Genomic DNA, 22091 nt, shown 5'->3' on the forward strand with positions numbered 1-22091 from the left:
AACATATTATTAACATATTGATTAATAGGTAACATGAAAGATGTTCAGTACCTCTTTTTTGCCTGCCTTTGCTATCTACTACCAATCCCTCCTCTCCAAGAAAACTAGAAGTCTGTTGGCCAGAGGTCTGTTGGCCACAGAAATGGCCCTGTGCACTTTAACGTCAAACCAAATTCCCCAAAGTACCAACATTGATCTAGAATATTTCCTCACCCAGTACCACTGGGTCCCACAACTGCAGCAGTACCATTTGTATTATTTTATATGTAATGGTCTTCCTTGGACTGTTGTATCATTGCCCCAGACTGTTGCTTCACATTTATACAAGAGCAAAATGAACAAAACGACAGAGACTGCCTATTGAAGAAGTCTTTTTATTGGTCTCACCACAGTGCTAATGCTGGAAACTCCTTTGGCTTCAGTGTTGAAGATTTCACTTGTTAAATCAGTTTGAACATATTTTCCACATGGAAGGGTTTTTGGGTTGTTTTTTTTTTTTTTTAAGACACACCCCACCCCACCCCCGCCAAGGTACAGGGCCACAGGACTTCTCCAAGACAAAAACTGAACCAGGACAACAAAGAAATCGCCTGCTCCTACAACCAGGCTAACAGGCACCAAAAAACAAGAAGCAGAGTCTACTGGTTGAAGATCAGGAGCAGAGAGAAATGCCTCTGAGATACAGGAAGGCTTAAAGCTGCAGATGGAGCAAGAACATTGAAAATCTCTTCCGGTAATTCAGCCTCCACCAGAAAGTAGTAGAGGAATTTGAAGCTGGTGATACATTGAAGGTAACTATGTTGTTGTTCAGTCACTCAGTCGTGTCCGACTCTTTGTGACCCCATGGACTGTAGCACTCCAGGCTTCCCTGTCCTTCACCATCTCCCAGAGCTTGTTGTTCAAACTCAAGTCCATTGAGTTAGTGATGCCATCCAACCATCTCATCTTCTTTAATCCCCTTCTCCTCCTGCCTTCATTCTTTCCCAGCACCAGGGTCTTTTCAAATGAGTCAGTTCTTCCATCAGGAGGCCTGAGTATTGGAGGCTCAGCTTCAGCATCAGTCCTTCCAATGAATATTCAGGACTGATTTCCTTTAGTATTGACTGGTTTGATCTCCTTGCAGTCCAAAGGACTCTCAAGAGTCTTCTCCAACACCATAGTTCAAAAGCATCAGTTCTTTAGTGTTCAGCCTTCTTTATGGTCCAGCTCACACATCCATACATGACTACTAGAAAAACCATAGCTTTCACTAGACGGACCTTTGTTGCCAAAGTAATGTCTCTGCTTTTTAATATGCTGTCTAGGTTTGTCATAGCTTTTCTTCCAAGGAGCAAGTGTCTTTTAGTTTCATGGCTGCAGTCACCATCTACAATGACTTTGGAGCCCAAGAAAATAAAGTCTGTCACTGTTTCCATTGTTTCCCCATGGTAACTATAGCAAAACAAAAAGACAAACACAAAATCAATTCCTGATTAGATTGAATAAGACTATCACTCTCTTTCCCCACTGATGGCTTAATGAAGGAAGTGTCATGTCCATTTCTAGTCATACAAATATTTACCTCAGATTTGTTAGATCAGGCAATCAATCAAAATTAGAAAATACACCAAAATATTAAGGAAAACAACTCATTTTCAAAACACAAAGCAGCCAACAGAAGAGACTTAGAGATGAACCAGATGTTGCAACTATCAGAGAAGTAATTTAAAATCATTAACTAATATCTTTAAAGGTTCTACTAGCAAAGGTGAACAGCATGAAAAACCAGATGGAACTTTTAAGCAGAGCAGTCAATACTCTAGGGGAAAAAAAAAAATGAAAATGCTAAAAATAAAAAATAATAACAGAAAAAAGAATGCCTTTAACTGGATGATCAATAAACTCAACAAACCAAAGGAACCAAGTGGAAAAAAGATTCGTAAACTCACAAAAATAGTCATTAAAATTTCCCCAAATTTAAAAAATGGAATATTATTAGGTCATTAAAAAAGAATGAAACTTTTCCATTTGCAAAAATTTTGTTGAACAATGAGGGCATTATGTTAAGTGAAAGAAGTCAGACAGACAAAGACAAATACCGTATGATCTCTTTTATATGTGAAACCTTGGAAAAGAAAACAACAACACCCTTGTAGATATAAGACAAACAGCATGTTAGTTGTAATTAATAATACTGCTTGTAGTATGGTGCTGGCATAAAAACAGATATATAGGTCATTGTAATGGGATAGAAAGCCCATAAATAAGCCCATGCCCTTATGGTCAATTGTCTACAATAAACAAGGCAAAGAATATACAATGAAGAAAAGACAGTCTCCTCAATAAGTGGTGCTGGGAAAACTGGACAGCTATTAATACACATAGAAAAGTGAAATTAGAACATTCTCTAACACCATATATAAAGGCAAACTCAAAAATGGATTTATGATCTAAACATAAGATCAGCTACTATAAAACCCCTAGAGGAAAATATAAGCAGAACACTCTGACAAAAATTGCAGCAATATTTTTTTAGATTCATCTCCTAGGGCAGTGGAAATAAAAACAAACATAAACAAAAAACCTACAAAAATAAACAAATGGGCCCTAACTAAATTTTAAAACTTTTGCATAGCAAAGGAAACCATAAACAAAAATAAAAAAACAGCCTAAGGACTGGGAGAAAATATTTGCAAATGAAGCGAACAACAAGATTAATCTCCAAAATACACAAAAAGTTCATGGAGCTCAATATCAAAAACAAACAACACAATCAAAAACTAAGCAGAAGATCTAAATAGAAGACATTCAAATGACCAAAAAGCACATCAATAGATGCCTAACGTTAGAGAAATGCTAATCAAAACTACTGTGAAGTATCTCCTTACGCTTGTCAGAATGGCCATCATCAAAGTCTACAAACAGTACATCCTGGAGAGGGTTTGAGGGAAAGGGTACTCTTCTACACTTGTTGGTGTAAATGTAAATTGGCACAGCCACTGTAGAGAACAGTATGGAGGTTCCTTAAAACACTAAAAAATAGAGCCACTGTATGATCCAGGAATCCCACACTGGGGCATATATCCAGAGAAAACCACAATTCAAAAAGATACATGCATACTCCCCAGCGTTCATTGCAGCACTGTTTATAACAGCCAAGACATAGAAGCAACCTAAATGTCCACTGGCAGATGAACAGATAAAGAAGATGTGGTACATATATACAATGGAATATCACTCAGCCATTATAAAAGAATGAAATAATGCCATTTGCAACAATATGGATGAACCTAGAGATTATCATACTAAGTGAAGTAAATCAGACAGAAAGACAAATATCATATTGGTATCACTTATCTATAGGATCAAAAAGTGATACAAATGAAATTATTTACAAAACAGAAATAGACTCACAGACATAGAAAATAAACTTATAGTTACCAAAGGGGATAGTGGAGTGGGGGGAGATATAAATTAGGAGTTCAGGATTAACATATACACACTACTATATATAAAATAAGTAAGGAACAAGGACCTACTACAGAGCACACACACTATACACAATATCTTGTAATAACTTGTAATGGAAAACAATCTGAAAAAGAATGCGTATATGCATATATATATATGAAATCACTTTGCTGTATATTTGAAACTAACACATCATTGTTAATCAACTACACTTCAATTTTTTTTAAAAAAGAAAAAATAATAATACTGTTTGCATTGAAAGTTACAAAGAGAGTAGACCTAAAACTCTCATCACAAGAAAATGAAACACTATGTAACAATGTGTGGTCATTTCTAAATATATTCATATATCAAATCATTATATTGTACACCTGAAATGAATATAATATTGTATGTCAGTTATACTTAAATTTAAAAAGAAATGTTTAACTACCCAAACAAAAACAAAGAGACAAAAAGTGAGTGAAGAAAAGCAAAAATTATTGCCCTCTTGGAACTATGGGTCTAACCTGTGTAAGTTATAAGAAATATTTGAAGAGATAAAGACTGAGAATTTCCTCCCAGATCATGAAATATATAAGCCACAGGTCTAAGAAGCTCAGAGGATTGCCACCAAAAAACATATTAAAATAACAAAGTAAAGAAGAAGGAGAAAGAGAAGGAAAACCCACACCACCCACACACATCTAGACCCATCATAATCAAGTGGATATATAAAGAGAAAATTTTGAAGACAGTCAAAGAAAAAGGAAACCATACATACAGAAGAGAAAAGATAAGAATGACAGTAGGCTTCTTATCTGAAACTACACAAGCCAGAAGAGAGATTCCTCTAAAATACTGGGCTGGGCCAGGGGATGGGGGTTGCAGGGTGACAACTAACCCAAAATTTATACCCAGTGAAAACTTACTTCAAAAATGAAAGAGGAAGACTTTTTCAAATATGGAAAAATTAAGTTTGTTACCAGCAGACCTACACTACAGAAAATGTTTAGGGAAGTTCTAAAGACAGAAAGAAAGAAAATGATACTAACCTGAGAAACAAGCAGAACCCCAGAAATAGTTAAAATTAAGCTTTTCCTAGCTTCAGGTGAATGAAATTATCTTTAAAATAAAAAGTCAATCGCGTAAACTTTGCTGGTGCTCCACCCAGACCCCATTTACTGGGCAGGTGCACCTTCTCCCACGTGCCGGAGGGGGAAAGGCTGCTATGAGCTCACAGCTGCACTCTGCTCTTGAGAGCTGTCCTTGGCAAGTGGCAACCACCTGGACACAAATATGCGGGAGGTTATGCCTAGCCCTCCAGTGGGCTGCAGCCAAGGACTCACAGATATGGGGGGCCAAAAAGACCTGCCTCCTTACCTCAACATAACTCTGTGGTGCTATTGGTGTTTCAGAGTTCCCTGTTCACGAGCTGAGGCTAGCATTAGCTGAAAGATCATCTTTGTCCAACCTTTTCCCCTGCTGATCCTGTTTCCTTCCCTTTCGGTCAAGTTTCTCCTGAAAACTTTCACTCAGGAGTCCCTATCTCAGTCTCTAATTCTGAAGACCCGAACCCAAGACACTCAATGTTTCCCCACAAAGCATGATGTTGCCATAGTTTTTGTACATGCTGTTTATCAAGTTAAGGACTTCCCTTCTATTTCTAGTTTTCTGAGGAGTTTATATCAAGAATAAATGCTATTTTTTTCTGTCAATTTTCCCTACATTTATTCTTATGAACATATGGGTTTTTCTCTCTCTCTTTCTTTTTTTCTTTTTTTTTGGTTAATGTGATAATTTATGTATAATATATTGGAATTCTTGGAATAAATGAAACTTGGTTATAATGTTTTAAAAAAGAATTTACTAAACTATTAATAGTTTTTAAACAGACTTGTAAAATACAAGGATTCTCTTTGTTTTGTTTGTTTCCTTTTTTTGCAAGTGTTCACCTATAAAGATGATAGGAAGGAAAATCATTGGGGCTAAGCAAGGAAGAGAAGGAGAAATTCTAAATATATTTACACCTTCTGAAGTTGCTAACTACAGGACTCCAAGTTGGCAACAACAACAACAAAAAATAGCCCTGCCTGCTGGCAAGGGGGCCCTGAGAAGGGATGTAAGTTTCCATCAATCGTCTAACTACTAAAACCATCTTGTGCTTGAAACGCCAATGCAAATCTATGCTGCAGCCCATGGGCAGACCTTTCTGAGCATCGGAACACACGGCTCAAAAATCTCAGGATTATAAGAGTAGAAAGTATAGGAGGAATCCAAAAACTGGCATACGGCCTTTCACAGAATAGATTTTCAATAAATATTGGCAAATCAACAGATTTTTGTCACTTTTAGTCATAGAATCCCTTTCTCATCTTTATTTGGTCATTTTAGAAGTTGGAGGAACTTGGACCCAGTTGCTAGAGTCATTTCATCACTAAATCTTTGTTTTCATTAATGAGAAAAAAATAGCCATCAACATTCTGACTAGAATATGCATGAGTCTTTATGTATGGAATGAGGTCACCAAGCAACCCCACCCCTCAAATACACAAGCTCTGGAGTGATGACGAGTTGACTATGACCCAACAAACCCATTCAATCTCTCCTGTAATTTCTCCTCTTGAGATGACTTATCAAAGCTGTCGATACAGTCTTTAACTATAAGGTTAAAATTTTCCAAGTCTGTTACCCACTATAAGTGTCTTTTTGCAGTCTCTTCTAAATTCTACATTCCTCCAATGTTGTGAAGTATCGTCTTTCATTCTGTCTTCCCTGGGAAGATCCTAAGGACACAGGAGATTTAGTCAGTCCTTACTGAATAAGATATGACTGGCCCATGGACCTCCACACTGGACTTCCGATTCACGAACTCCATTCTTTAGCCCGAGGTGGTACTGAAGAATGTATCCATGATGGCACTGAAGACCAAAATCCTTATATACCCTGAAATCATTAGATTTCTCTAAATTTCTCTCTATGATCCTTCCACTTCTTCATGAGATTCAGTGCCCTTAGCCTGAAGATCTAGACTGCTAAGAGTACTTTTCAAACAGTTGATCAGCCGTGAAATAAATACTCTGTGATCGTCTGACTGGTGCTGACTTATGACTTGGTTTTTCAGGGAACTCTCCCCTGTCTCAGTTTAATCATTTCACCAAAGAAGAGCTTGTGCTGTTTGTCAGCTCAAAGCACTGCTGTTAAAAGAAACTGGTCTCTTCCTTACTTTCCCAGATTTGATCTGTTCTTTTCCACCCTTTGTAAAAGTATTTCTCTGAACAATCTTATTGCTGATGCAGCTAGTATTAATTTGCCACCAATAGCTTCTGTTTCTTCTCTTTACCGTGGAATCACTTTAGTTTGAGAGGCAACAATCAATGGAAAATGGCCCCTATCCCTTACATACTTGGCTTCTAACCTTCTACCAGAGTTCTGACCCTAAGCATTTTGTCTTAAACAACATTATATCAAGTTGCACCAATTAATTTTACTTTAGAGATCATCAGATTATTGGAGGAGGTGGAAGAAATCTCAGTAATTCACTGGTCAACTCCATTTTACCAAAACTGAGCTCCCCATATAAATGCCTTAGACTACGCTTAGCCTTAGCTTGCATTGTGGCTCAGATGGTAAAGAATCTGCCTGAAATGGGGAGACCCTGTTTTGATCCCTGGATTAGGAAGATCCCCTGGAGAAGGGAATGGTTACCCACTCTAGTATTCTTGCCTGGAGAATCCCATGAATTGAGGAACCTGGCAGGCTACAATCCACAGGGTCGCAGAGAGTCGGACATGACTGAGCAACTAACACTTTCACGTTTAGAGACAGAACTGAGACAAAACATCAAGTGTAGCCCTTTTCTAGAAAGCGTACTGTATTACCCGATGAGCATGACCAAATCTGAGATAATGAGCTTGCAGATTCATGCCCAGCAACACGAAAATTTCCCACCTCTCTGGAAACAATGTGGTAATTTAGGTAAGCAAGATCTCACTATGGGTTTCTTGCCAGAATGAGGTAGCAGGGCTGCCCTGAACAAGGACACCTCCTGCAGATTTTCCTTCTGTGCCCCAAAGACAAAGAGGGTCCGTTTCAGATCTTTTTCACATTCCTGATTCACTGACAACTCATTAGGGTTCACCGGAAATGGTCTCAAACACCTTATTTCTAACAACATGTTAGAAATCTCCCTGTGCTATTATTTGTCCTCCCCACCCCAACCTCCTACCCTCTTCTCCGAGGGTGTCTCTTCAAAGAGGGGAGGGCAGAGAGCAGTCACCTCTAAATTCTGGGATGGGAGCCTGCTAAAAACTGCCCTCTTTCCAATAAGAAATTGTTTTTTCAGACCTCTGTGTGAACAGAACTTGAAAACTTGAACTTTGAGTTGTGATTTGATACCTGAAATTCCTTTCATTCCATAAGTGAAGATAAGGCTTTCAGGGTAAACATAGCAGGACTAAGCATTCTCTGGACTCATTAATTCACATAAAGGGATAAATAACTGATATGGGTCATTTCCTAGAACTGGTTTTGGAAAAAGAGGAGGGGAAAGAGAGGTCAAGGGCACTGAAGGGAGAAAAAGAAAGGCTGGAGGCAACGAAGAAAAACTCTGACCCCTTCACCGTCTGCCCTGAACAATGCTATGTCTAATTGCTTCTTGAACTGTTCTTCACATTTTTTTCCTTTAATCAACTTTAACCAAAAAGGTAACTGCTACTGGTTTTCAAATGTACAAGGCCGTCTTTAGGTGGCATCTACCTAGACAAAGATGAATGGGAAATAGTTGCTTATAAACAGACATTCTACAAAATATGCATTAATAACATGCCTGCTCTACTGATTATAGTACTCAGGATGGTATTTTATAGTAGTTTGGTCCTTCAGCTGGAGAGCTCAAAGTGAAAAAGGAATCATAGATTTATAAAAAAGAGAAAAAAATCAGTTTCCCGTTCACCCTCTAGAGTGTTGTATGTATTAGAAATCACAAAAAAATGAAAGATAAAATCAATGCTTATGTTAAAGGAATTTCCATATTGGTATGATTGTTTCCATAAATGGAAAAATGGAAGCAGCAATGATGTTGAGAAAATGAGAGCATGCAATCACTTTTTATTTTCTGGGGGAAAAGGAGGCAGAGAAAGAAAAGGAAAAATATAGAAGCAGATAGAGCTTCCGTTTACACACTGCCTGGGTTAAAGTGTAATTGACAAGATTAATGGCTACATAATAATTGTTTTATTGTTAACCATCTGGATGGTGCCCAGTCATCTTACTGCTCTGCCCACCGGTGGGTTTGCAAGGAAGGCAGCAAGTAGATAGGGTCTGTGTGCCAGGTGTAATCTTGCTAAAGAAGGCATTCAGGAAGAACTAACTGTGCAGGGAGATCTGGTGATGTTCCTTCTGGTGGGGCGTGCCTTTCTGCACTGAGTAAATAGTCTCACTTCAAAATTGCTATATCCACTGTGGCAGAACAGAGCCAGATGGGCCAGCCAAACTGCTCCACCTGAGGAAGACAAAGAAAAACATTCAGGGTCCAGAGAAAGGTCTCCTTTCTGTCCTGTTCAAGATGTAAAACAAACAGCAGTGTTCCTCTTGGCTGTTCCTTGCACTGTCCTGGGATGTGTTGGGAAGCACTCCCCTTTCATCTTCAGATTTACATGGATGTGAAGATACATCCCTCCCCACTCTTTCCTGACCCACTTTCAAAGCTCCTGCTCCTAGCACTTCTCACTGTGAGTTGAGCAAATAGACATGACTTTCAGCCATGGATCATAGAAAGGATTTCCATGGAAAGGTACTGTGAGTCCACCTGCTCCGCTGCTGATCTTCTCTTGGCTTGCCTCTCACATGGACCAGAGTGATCTGATGGACAAAATAAGGGCTGTGTCACTTCTCTTCACGTGGCCTTATTCTAGTCTGGGTCACACATGTTCTCCTTGATTGCCTCAGCCTTCATGGGTTTGCTCATTTTCTAACAAATCAATTCAGATTCCAGACATCTGAGGAGCCTCTGGGATGGGGGAGGCTAGTACTAATACTTATCCTCCTGTCTGCTCCACCCTAGCTGACACTGTCTAACTGTGTAGTTTCATACTTTGCTCCTTCTATCTCGATGTCTTCTTCAACACCCCCTCTGACTATGTTCAAATCTTATACCTTTGGTGCAAACCATGCTGTATCTCCCTATTCTTCTTTTTTCTATACCTTGTACTTTATAACATTTATCCTTACTGTCAGTAAATACTTACAGTGTAGTCACTCGTGGGGTGGCATTCCTTCTTACTAGATAATAAGCTCCCTCAAGAGGAGGACTGTATGTATTATGTTCTTTGACATATATCTAGCAGTGGCCAGTAGTAGGTTGTGCTTAGATTAATTGTCAAGTTAATAATTACTTTAATGAATGTAAAGACTAGTTCAGATTTTTCACTTCCTTCATTGACTCAATCTTCAGCCTCTCCAGCTGAGTATACTGTTAGTCATCATTTGAAGTAATTAGTGAATCTCTTGCTTCCTGCTGGCACTATCATTTTCCATGTTTTATCATCGTTATCTAGACCTTAGATTTATCTCCCTTGTTATTCTAAGGTTCCTTGAGAGCAGAGACTCTTATTCATTCTTTAACTTGTTCACAACTCCAAACAAAAGTTTTTCTAGCTGGGACTCAAAAACTGTTAGCTAAGTGGTAGATAATTTTTTTAAAATTTATCTTTCTGCTTATTTATGTAATGCCCATGGCTCCACAATCTGCACACACATTACTTTTCCTACATTAGAGAAAAAGAAATAAGTAACCAGTCAACAAATCTTTTCACCATTTCAGTTTCAGCCTTGCAGCATATGTCATTCCGGGGCATTCCATTCCATCTGGCGAAGTCTTGAATTTCAAGATATGATGGCAGGGCATGAAGGAGCTCTAAGTTTTTGCCAGAAACAACAGAGGAGGCAAAAGGCTGGAGCCGTGGGGGAAATGAAGACAGCAGGATTAAGTACTTGCAACTGATGGTTTAGATGGAAAAAACAGAGCTCTAAAAAACTTACAGGAGTGATAGACTTTGAGTTGAAGCCTTTATTCTACATAAACTTGAACTGAAGTCTTTATCCTGTATTTTCTGTGTGACCTGGGGAAGCTCACTTTTCTCCCTGGATCTGTTTCCATATGGGTAAAATGGCATGAATGATGCCTATCTTTCAGGTTGTATATAGGATTTCCCTGATGGTCCAGTGGTTAAGACTCTGCACTTCCAGTGCAGGGGGCATGGGTTTGATCCCTGGTTGGGGAACTAAGAGCCCATATGCCTCATGGTGTGGCCAAAAATTTTAAAAACAAACAACCCAACAGATTGCTTATGAGATTCTTATATGAGAAATTTCTCTGCAAGTTCATGAGTGTTTTGCAAGTGGCATTACTTAAATGGTGGTTGAGGACCCAGAACTGCAGTGAGACAGCATGAGAGGGTTTGAGAGATCATACACAGAAGCTTATGTTTCATCTGGAGATTAAGGGGCAGCATCAGCCTAAAGCCCATTTCGGGCAATGGGTGATGCTATTTCCTGTTCATCTGATCTAATTAGCATCATGTCATCAGTGTGACGTTTTATAGAATGTTAAGAAAAAAAGATCAGTTCATATAGATGAAAAGGAAAGGGGTGGTGGCCAGGGGCTGGGGGGAGGGAAGAATGGAGGGGGTTATTGTTTAATGGGTACAGAGTTGTAGTTTTGCAAGATAAAAAAGTTACGGAGATGAATTGTGATGGTTGAATACTACAATTTAATTAGTAAATAAATACTAAATAACTAAATAAGAAAAAAAGTAAATTAAGGCAAGTTGATTATACTTTCTCCTGAGAGGACATAAGAAGAGGAACAGAAGGAATCTTTGAAGAACTGATGAGAAGAAACCCCAGAATTAAAGCAAGAGAAAGTGCCTAAGTCAGGCACTCTAGTCAGATAACAATCCCATTTCTTTTTCCTGAACATGCAACACACTACATTCTCTAGACTCCCTTGCAAATAGGTGTGGCCATGTGACCAAATTGTAGCCAAACTAATGGAAAACAAAATGATGTTGGCCTTTCCTAGACCAGGCACATGAAGACCTTCCAGCTGTGTTCCTCCATGCTATTTTCCAGTCTTGAGGATGGATACTCATGCTCAGTGACTTTGGAAGCCACATGTTGAAGATGGTGAAGCCACAAGACAAAGTTGCTCAAGTTCCTACATCACTGCTTGGAGTTTGCAACCTTATCAATCAGGACATCTGTTTCAGACTTTACATCAGCAAGAGAACAAATCTATCGGGTTTAAGCCAGTATACATTTGGGGGTGAGATGATTACAGCAGCTACATTAATTAATTAATTAATTAATTTGATGTGTGCAGTAATTAATCATTACATTAATTAATAGCATGGATGAACTGGGGAGGTAACTGAGGAGCCCTCTGCCTTTTTAAATAATGAAAGTGAGAATTAAAAGAAGAGGGAGTGGAAACAGCTGAGAGAAAGAAGATGGTGGCAGATGGTATCTATGTCTTTGAAGCCAGGGTCTCAGAATAAATATCAAATTATGGCTTTTAACAAAGTGTGTACTATTGCACATCATGACCCAATCAGTCCATATCTGTCCCTGTTCAGTGACTCCCATCTACTCTATGACCTTGGCCATGGCACTTAACATGTCCTTGACTTTCTTATTTATAACCACAAAAGAAAAATACCAATAGTTTCTACAGTAGTTTCTCTAAAACTCCAAGTTCCTTCTCTTGCTTTCCCTCTCTCTCTTCCCCAACCCCCAAATAATTTTTAATTGTTTAATGTGGGAAAATGTTTTATGAGAATTGCATTCCTTTCTGAGCCACTGCCTGGGTCATTTAAAAATAAACAATAGACAAAGGGAAACATTAACCTGGGGGACTTTATAATAATACCCTCCAGGGCTGATCCATGATTGGCTAGGAAGATAAAAGGAGTTAGAAGATTTGTGGCCACCCAAGCTACATAAAAATAATTCAGCTTTCCTCTCTTCTCCCCGACAGGTATGCTCCAAATGGAGACGACGTCAAATTAATTCTGTGGTCCTGTCAGTTCCTATTATTGCTAAAGTGTTCTCAGATGTTCAGATAAGTCATAGGCCAGTGAACAAATATAGTTACTAAACGCTAAAGTTTGTAGAGACTCTGAAGCCCTTCAAGCAAAGACAAGGTGTAAACAGGATTTATTATAATTACTATTATTATTATTATTTTAAGCACCGAAAGTCTATCATCCAGAACATGCAAACTTAGCTTTTGAGTCTTTGTAATAAAACTTTAGGCACTTTTCTAGCCCTTATTATAGAACCAATAAGAGATTAAACCAGAAAACAAATCTCCAAATGACTAGCTATCTTTTAATTAGTAAGCACTCTTCATCATATAAAATTCCATGCCAGTCTCTAATAGCCACAGTTAATACTTACCTAAAGCCTTTCATCTGAAAAGCTCAAAGCACTTCTTAGAAATACCAATGCCAATTCACTCAAAATTCCTGTAAGTCAAGGAACTAAAATTCCCATCCATAGGATATTTTGACCTTTGCTAAGGTCTGAACTCTTCACTCTCCACCCAATAAACCTGGTGGGTGATACTCCTTCCCAGATCATAGTCTCATACCCAATGAATCAAAGGGAGAAGTATGCTATCAGAACAAGAAATAGTGGTTTCAGTTACATGGGAGGCAATCAGATGCAAAGGAAAGCTCAGATTTGGAGTTAGACCTGACTACAAACCCTGGCTTTAAACAAATGATCTTAACCTCTCTGAGCATCACTTTGCTCATCTATAATCACAAATGTAAGGTGATACTACAGTTCTTGGTACACAATAGATACTCAATAAATACTTCCTTACTGGGGCTTTCCTTGTGGCTCAGATGGTCAAGATTCTGCCTGCAAATGCGGGAAACCCAGGTTTGATCCCTGGGTTGGGAAGATCCCCTGGAGAAGGGCATGGCAACCCATTCCAGTATTCTGGCCCGGAGAATTCCATGGACAGAGGAGCCTGGTGGGCTACATTCCATAGGGTTGCAAAGAGTCGGACATGACTGAGTGACTAACACTTTCACCTTATTGGTATAAAGGGGCTTCCCAGGTGGTTAACAACAACAAAAAATCCACCTGCCAACGCAGGAGATGCAAGAGATTCAGGTTCAATCCCTGGGTTGGGAAGATCCCCTGGAGTAGGAAATGGAAACCCACTCCAGTATTCTTGCCTAGAAAATTCCAAGACAGAGGAGTCCAGCAGGCTCCAATCCATGGGGTCGCAAAGAGTCGAACACAATTGAGCACACACACACACATGCATGCACACAGTTGGTATTGAAGTCATATCTTCCTTTATATCCTAATTTCAGTGGGTCTTTGAAACCAACATTTTATCTGATTAATACTTGCTTTATGGGAATACTGCCCATAGTAGGCACTTAGTAAATGTTAGTGTAGTTTTCCTGCTATGAAAGAAATCTATATCCAGTGCCCGTGCTACCCAGGCCAATTTGGATTTTCCGTAAGAACAAGTCCAATATTATCTCACATAAATGCTAATTCATGGGTATGAAAGATCTATTTAAGTGCTGCTTCAGTACACTTGGGTTGATTTTCCAAATCCCATCATATCCTATATTTATAAACAAAGGAGAATGCTGTCATGAAATTTGTCACTTTGTTAAATACCAAATATTAAGTTATTAGCTACAGAGATTTATTGAAACAAAATTCTTTTAAAATTGTCTTGTTAGACACTTGAACATATTACCATGCTTTATGGGTTTTTAAAAATTATTTTTAGAAGGCAAATACTTTAGTCCTTTCAACTATTTGAAAACAAAATAGTGTACCTTGAATTATAAAGTGCTCCACTCAATATGCCAGCAAATTTGGAAAACTCAGCAGTGGCTACAGGACTGGAAAAGGTCAGTTTTCATCCCAATCCCAAAGAAAGGCAATGCCAAAGAATGCTCAAACTACCACACAATTGCACTCATCTCACACACAAGTAAAATAATGCTCAAAATTCTCCAAGTCAGGTTTCAACAGTACATGAACCACGAACTTCCAGATGTTCAAGCTGGATTTAGAAAAGGCAGAAGAACCAGAGATCAAACTGCCAACATTCGCTGGATCATTGAAAAAGCAAGAAAGTTCCAGAAAAATATCTACTTCTGCTTTATTGACTATGCCAAGGCCTTTGACTCTGTGGACTATAACAAACTGTAGAAAATTCTTAAAGATGTGGGAATACCAGACCACCTGACCTGCCTCCTGAGAAATCTGTATGCAGGTCAGGAAGCAACAGTTAAGAACTGTACATGGAACAACAGACTGGTTCCAAATCGGGAAAGGAGTATGTCAAGGCTGTATATTGTCACCCTGCTTATTTAACTTATATGCAGAGTACATCATGAGAAATGCTGGGCTGGAGGAAGCACAAGCTGAAATCAAGATTGCCAGGAGAAACATCAATAACCTCATATATGCAGATGATACCACTCTTATGGAAGAAAGAGAAGAACTAAAGAGCTTCTTGATGAAAGTGAAAGAGGAGAGTGAAAAAGTTGGCTTAAAACTCAACATTCAGAAAACTAAGATCATGGCATCCGGTCCCATCACTTTATGGCAAACAGATGGGAAAACAATGGAAACAGTGAGAGACTTTATTTCTGGGGGCTCCAAAATCACTGCAGATGGTGACTGTGGCCATGAAATTAAAAGACGCTTGTTCCTTGAAAGAAAAGTTATGACCAACCTAGGCAGCATATTAAAAGCAGAGACATTACTTTGCCAACAAAGGTCTGTCTAGTCACAACTATGGTTTTTCAAGTAGTCATATATGAATGTCACAGTTGGACTATAAAGAAAGCTGAGCGCCAAAGAAGTGATGCTTTTGAACTGTGGTATTGGAGAAGACTGTTGAGTCCCTTGGACTGCAAGGAGATCTAGCCAGTCCATCCTAAAGGAAATCAGTCCTGAATGTTCATTAGAAGGACTAATGCTGAAGCTGAAACTCCAATACTTTGGCCACCTGATGCCAAGAACTGACTCATTTGAGAAGACCCTGATGCTGGGAAAGATTGAAGGCAGGAGGAAAAGGGGACAAGAGGATGAGATGGTTGGATGGCATCACCAACTCAATGGACATCATTTTGAGTAAACTCCAGGAGTTGGCAATGGACAGGGAGGCCTGGTGTGCTGCAATCCATGGTGTTGCAAAGAGTCAGACATGACTGAGTGACTGAACTGTACTGAACTCTACCAAAATCATAACTCAGCCAAATGATTCATTAGTCATGAGTTATAAAGTAAAAAAGGAGTCCTTAGTCCATGGATTAAAAAAAATTTAATTTGATAAATTTACCTGGAAGTCCATGATAGTGACATTTCTTATTTAGAACCTCAGCAGATTCAAAACATGGTGTCAACTGATAAAACACACAACCTAAAAGTTGAGAATGTTTTATTCAGGGACATTACTGAGGACTATAGGCCAGGAGACAGCCTTTTACATAGCTCTGAGTACCTGTTTCAAAGATGTTAAGGGAAAACTAGGATATATAGGAGTTTTTGCTGAAACAAACAAACAAACCTGTAGTCAAATATCAAAAGATGACTGCTAATCACAAAAAAGCAGACAGTTCAAGTTAAAGATTTTAGTGCTTTTTTATGTATGGAAAGTTGCAAGAGTCTGGGCTCATTGAAATTATTCCTTTGATAGGCATCTTTTCTATATAGGGCCAGTACTCTGGTTTTTTTCCATCCTGATCTCCCCTCAAGGCACGATGGTGGGAGTGGGGAGGGCTGGAAGCTGCAGTAGCTAATTTTTTTTTTTTTTAACTTTTGGCCACACCGTGCAGCATGTAAGATCTTACTTCCCAGGCCAGGGATCAAACCCTCACCCCCCTGCAATGGAAGCATGGAATTTTAACCAGTAGATTGCTAAGGAAGTCTTTTTCTTACTTTTTTTTTCTTTTTTATATCTTGATGGTTGGCAACATTCACTTTACTGGAATGGCAGGCAACGTTCTTTGTCCACAATGGTAACGACCAAATAGTAGTGACAGGAGTTGAGGGAACTTGTGAGTAGAAAAAACCGATGTTAAACATTCATATCTAATAGTCAAGAATTTCATTCAGAAGAGGTATTTCAGAATGTCACTCAGAGCTAAGACACGCTTACTTTGTCCACAATTCTAATAAGCTTGTTCATTTGATTTCTCCCATTGTCAGTACATGAAAAGTGGCATGTCAGAGGTGTCCGGACACTAGAAGGAAGACGAGTTCTTACAGCTGGCAGCCAATAAGCCAGCAAATCAACAGGGTCATTTTGAATGTTAACTACTTTTCTGGCACTTTAGCAGATGTTAAGGGACAGAAAAGTAACATTATTATCCTTGCCTCCCATAACTTATACTTTGCTGGAGGGTAGAAAAGAACTCCACACAAGAAACAAACAGAAACAAACTATGGAGCACTGACCACAAACTTTCTAAAATTCAGAGAAGGGAGAAATCAGCAAGGAAGAAAGTACAAAAATTTCACTGAGGCCAAATCTTTTCTTAAAAAACTTATGAAAAACTAGAGCTGCCCTTTGTCACAAAGGCTGAAACGACAGAAGTTCGTGACATTGTACAGGAGGCAGTGGTGAAGACCATCCCCAAGAAAAAGAAATGCAGAAAGGCAAAATGGTTGCCTGAGGAAGCCTTACAAATACCTGAGAAAAGAAGAGAAGCTAAAAGCAAAGTAGAAAAGGAAAGATATACTCATCTGAATGCAGAGTTCCAAAGAATAGCAAGGGGAGATAAGAAAGCCTTAGTCAGTGATCAGTGCAACAAAATAGAGGAAAACAATAGAATGGGAAAGACTAGAGATCTCTTTAAGAAAGTTAGATATACCAAGGGGACATTTCATGCAAAGGTGGGTACAATAAAGGACAGAGACGGTATGGACCTAAGAGAAGCAGAAGATATTAAGAAAAGGTGGCAAGAATACACAGAAGTTCTATACACAAAAGATCTTAATGACCCAGATAACCATGGTGGTGTGAACACTCGCCTAGAGCCAGGCATCCTGGAATGCAAAGTCCATGGGGATAGGGGTGGGGTGGTTAGGAAGCATCACTACAAACAAAGCTAGTGGAGGTGATGGAATTCCAGCTGAGTTATTTCAATCCTAAAAGAGGATGCCGTGAAATTTCTGCACTCAATATGCCAGCAAACTTGGAAAACTGAGCAATGGCTACAGTACGGGAAAGGTCAGTTTTCATTCCAATCCCAAAGAAAGGCAACGCCAAAGAATGCTCAAACTACTATTCAATTGAACTCATCTTACACACTAGCAAAGTAAGGCTCAAAATTCTCCAAAGGAGTCTTCAATAGTACATGAACCTAGAGCTTCCAGATGTTCAGGCTGAATTTAGAAAAGGCAGAGGAACCAGAGATCAAATTGTCAACATCTGTTGGATCATAGAAAAAGCAAGAGAGTTCCAGAAAGACATCTACTTCTGCTTTATTGACTATGCCAAAGCCTTTGACTGTGTGGATCACAACAAACTATGGAAAATTCTTAAAGATGTGGGAATACCAGACCACCTTACCTGCCTACTGAGAAACACGTATGCAAATCAAGAAGCAACCGGATATGGAACAATGAGTTGGTTCCAAATCGGGAAAGTAGTACATCACGGTCGTATATTGTCACCTTGCTTATTAAGCCTATATGCAGAATACATCATGCAGAATGCCAGGCTGGATGAAGCACAAGCTGAAATCAAGATTGCCAGGAGAAACATCAATAACCTCAGATATGCAAACGACACCACCCTTATGACAGAAAGCAAAGAGGAACTGAAGAGCCTCTTGATGAAAGTGAAAGAGGACAGTGAAAAAGCTGGCTTAAAACTCAACATTCAAAAAACAAAGATCATGGCATCTGGTCCCATCACTTCAAGGCAAATAGAGAGGGAAACACTGGGAACGGTGACAGATTTTATTTTCTTCGGCTCCAAAATCACTGCAGATGGTGACTGTAGCCATGAAATTAAAAGACTCTTGCTCCTTGGAAGAAAAGCTATGACAAACCTAGATAGCACATTAAAAAGCAGAGACATTACTTTGCCAACAAAGGTCCATCTAGTCAAAGCTATGTTTTTTCCAATAGTCATGAATGGATGTGAGAGTTGGACTATAAAGAAAGTTGAATGCCAAAGAATTGATGCTTTTGAACTGTGGTATTGGGGAAGACTCTTGAGAGTCCCTTGGACTGCAAGATCAAACCAGTCAATCCTAAAGGAAATGAACATTCATTGGAAGGACTGATGCTGAACCTGAAGCTCCAATATTTTGGCCACCTGATGCAAAGAACTGACTCATTTGAAAATTTCCCACCTGATGCTGGGAAAGATTGAAGGCAGGAGGAGAAGGGGACGACAGAGGATGAGATGGTTGGATGGTATCACTGACTCGATGGACATGAGTTTGAGTAAGGTCAGGGAGTTGGTGATGGACAGGGAAGCGTGGCATGCTGCAGTCCATGGGGTCACAAAGAGTCAGACACAATTGAGCAACTTGTCATAAAACCAAAAACCAAATGTCTGAAAAGTGATATCTTGAAATCATTGTGGGAAATATTTAAAATGTTCTTATTTAAAAAAAAAAAAAAAAGTCTTACTCAGAAGAGAAGATGGAGAGTTTTAGCAAGCTTCCATATCTAAAACAAAATGATTTTTTTTTTTTTTGCTTATGCCTGGAAAACTGAGTAAGAAGAAGTCAACTTTCAGTATAGAAGGAAAGAGTGAGATAAAGTATTGGAAGGTATACTTCAGCACAATTATGTTTTTTTAAAGTCTTCCTTTTGTATGCTGCCCTTTAAATGGTTTCAGTGAAACAGTGTGGAGGCAGAGTTGTAATTGTTCAGTTGATCAGTCGTGTTCATCTCTTTGTGACCCCATGGACTCCTGCATGCCAGGTTCCCTGTCCTTCACCCTCTCCCAGAGCTTGCTCAGACTCATGTCAATTGAATTGGTGATACCATCCAACCATCTCCCATTCTCCTCCTGCCTTCAATCTTTCCCAGCATCAGGGTCTTTTCTAATGAGTTCACTCTTCGCATCAGGTAGCCAAAGTATTGGAGCTTCAGGTTCAGCATCAGTCCTTCCAACGAATATTCAGGACTGATTTCCTTTAGGATTGATTGGGTTGATCTCTCAGCGCAGTAATGGGTTCAGTGACGTCTTCCCTTCAGTAGTCCTGGGTTGCCTGACCTGCATAGGATCAGCTCCGTCGCCCTGCCCTGCCTTGCCCTACCAGCTGGGACAATCCGTGGAGAACTCATACCATCCCAGCAGAAGTGCTCTCCTTCAAGGAGTTTCACAGATAATATTATCTGTAAGTAGGATTCTGAACAAGAACTTCATGAACTACTGTCCTCATGACCCAAGTTGGGAAGGAGGGCCAAGATTGTCTACTAGCATCAGTGGAAAACAGTGATAATAAAGACTGTAGGCCGAAGGTTCTGAAGGAGAGCAAATATACACACATCAAATATGCTGTCTGACTCTTTGGAGATAGATACTGGCTTGGAATTTGAGGGCCACCAACTAACACTTTTTGGGCTCCAAAATCACTGCAGATGGTGATTGCAGCCATGAAATTAAAAGACGCTTACTCCTTGGAAGGAAAGTTATGACCAACCTAGATAGCATATTAAGAAGCAGAGATATTACTTTGCCAACAAAGGTCCATCTAGTCAAGGCTATGGTTTTCCAGTGGTCTTGTATGGATGTGAGAGTTGGACGGTGAAGAAAGATGAGCACAGAAGAATTGATGCTTTTGAACTGTGGTGTTGGAGAAGACTCTTGAGAGTCCCTTGGACTGCAAGGAGATACAACCAGTCCATCCTAAAGGAAATCAATCCTCGGTGTTCATTGGACAGACTGATGCTGAGGCTGAAACTCCAGTACTTTGACAACCTCATGCGATGAGTTGACTCATTGGAAAAGACCCTGATGCTGGGAGGGATTGAGGGCAGGAGGAGAAGGGGATGACAGAGGATGAGATGGCTGGATGGCATCACCAACTTGATGCACATGAGTTTGGGTGAACTCCGGGAGTTGGTGATGGACAGGGAGGCCTGGTGTGCTGCGATTCATGGGGTTGCAAAGAGTCAGACACGACTGAGCGACTGAACTAACACTTTCACTTTCTTTTCAAGATAACCTGCAAGTCTCTCTCTTACCAACAAGAAAAGCAATACACTTCTAAGAAAAACATTTAGTTTTAAGAATTAAATGAGATTATTTTAAATGTTTATGGTGTAAATGAGCATATGTGAAAAGTAGTGGAAGTGAAAGTCGTGTCTCACTCTTTGAGACTCCATGGACTGTAACCTGCCAGGTTTCTCTGTCCACGGAATTCTCCAGGCAAGAATACTGGAGTGGGTTGCCATTGCCTTTTCCAGGGGATTTTCCTGACACAAGGATCAAACCCAGGTCTCTCACATTGCAGGCAGATTCTTTACTGTCTAAGCCACCAGGGGAGCCCAAATGAGGATAAACACACATACACACACAGACACATATAATGGTGTGGTATTATATACGTGTATAATGGTGTGATTTGAGAGGCACCAAGACAATACAAATCTCTCTCCCACCAACAAGAAAAGCAATGCAGTACAGTGGAGATATAATGGTTGTCTCTCCTCCAAATGAAACAGGCAATAAAAACAAGTTCTAGGAAATCCCTGGCTTCCCAGTGGTTACTGCTGTGTGCTTCCACTGCCAGGGGCACCAGTTCGATTTCCCTGGTGGGGGAATGAAGATCCTGCATGCCTTGCAGCATGGCCAAAAAATAATAACAAAATTTTTAAAAATTTTAAATAAATAAAAACAATAACATTCCTACCAGCTAGGCACAACTAATGATATATGTTCCAAGTAAGTGGCCATGTGCAAATCTGTCCTAGATCAAAGACCACAGAGAATAGTTTTCAAAAGTGGAAGGAATTATATTCTCATTTTTTTGAATGCCATTCACAATGTAACAACTACAAATGTGATTTACTGTTAAATTTAATTTGCATATCCTTCAGTCTAGATTCTAGACAAACAACAAAGCAGTAGATGAAGCCCAGATTTGTAGCATTTGAGAATTTCTATGGTGCAAAGGCTTCCACCATGGCCAATTTCAAGCCTCGAACTTAACATCACAGAAAAACAGAGTTGGAAAGGGATGAGCAATAGCACACCTTTCTATACTGTTTCCACCAGACACAAAGAATAGATATAAAGAATGTCAAGAGCAGAGATAATAGCAAAGAGCCGTAAAATTATCAGGAAGTGATGAGTTTTAAGAATTTACCACCACCAAAAAAAAAAAGAATTTACCACCTTTGTGTTTAATTCCGTTTTTTTCACGTTTATATAATTTAATTTTTAACAGTGGTTGTGTTTACAAAATTCCTGAAAATTGAATGATCAGCTCTTGAGAACCAGTACAGCCCCGATTTAGCACATCCCAGTTTCCATTCATTCCTGAGATCTAGCTATATTTCTGTACTTCCCTGGTAGCTCAGATGGTAAAGAATCAGCCTGCAATGCGGGAGACCTGGGTTCGATCCCAGGGTTGGGAGGA

General features: G+C 39.5%; 1 long non-coding RNA gene across 13 annotated transcripts in view; it reads right to left on the minus strand.

The window, feature by feature from the left end:
* Positions 1 to 358: 358 nt before the first annotated feature.
* Positions 359 to 22091, minus strand: part of LOC139038264 (uncharacterized) — a 116739-nt gene continuing 95006 nt past the window's right edge. For 12 of the 13 annotated variants that reach the window (XR_011491232.1, XR_011491224.1, XR_011491234.1 and 9 more), the window contains one exon: positions 359 to 1431. This is a non-coding gene — a long non-coding RNA (uncharacterized lncRNA). Of the gene's footprint in view, positions 1432 to 8509; positions 8933 to 22091 lie in introns of those variants that run through there. The other variant, XR_011491228.1, reaches the window with a different exon arrangement.

Source organism: Odocoileus virginianus, chromosome 14 (genome assembly GCF_023699985.2).
Source record: "Odocoileus virginianus isolate 20LAN1187 ecotype Illinois chromosome 14, Ovbor_1.2, whole genome shotgun sequence".
Classification (NCBI taxonomy): domain Eukaryota; kingdom Metazoa; phylum Chordata; class Mammalia; order Artiodactyla; family Cervidae; genus Odocoileus; species Odocoileus virginianus.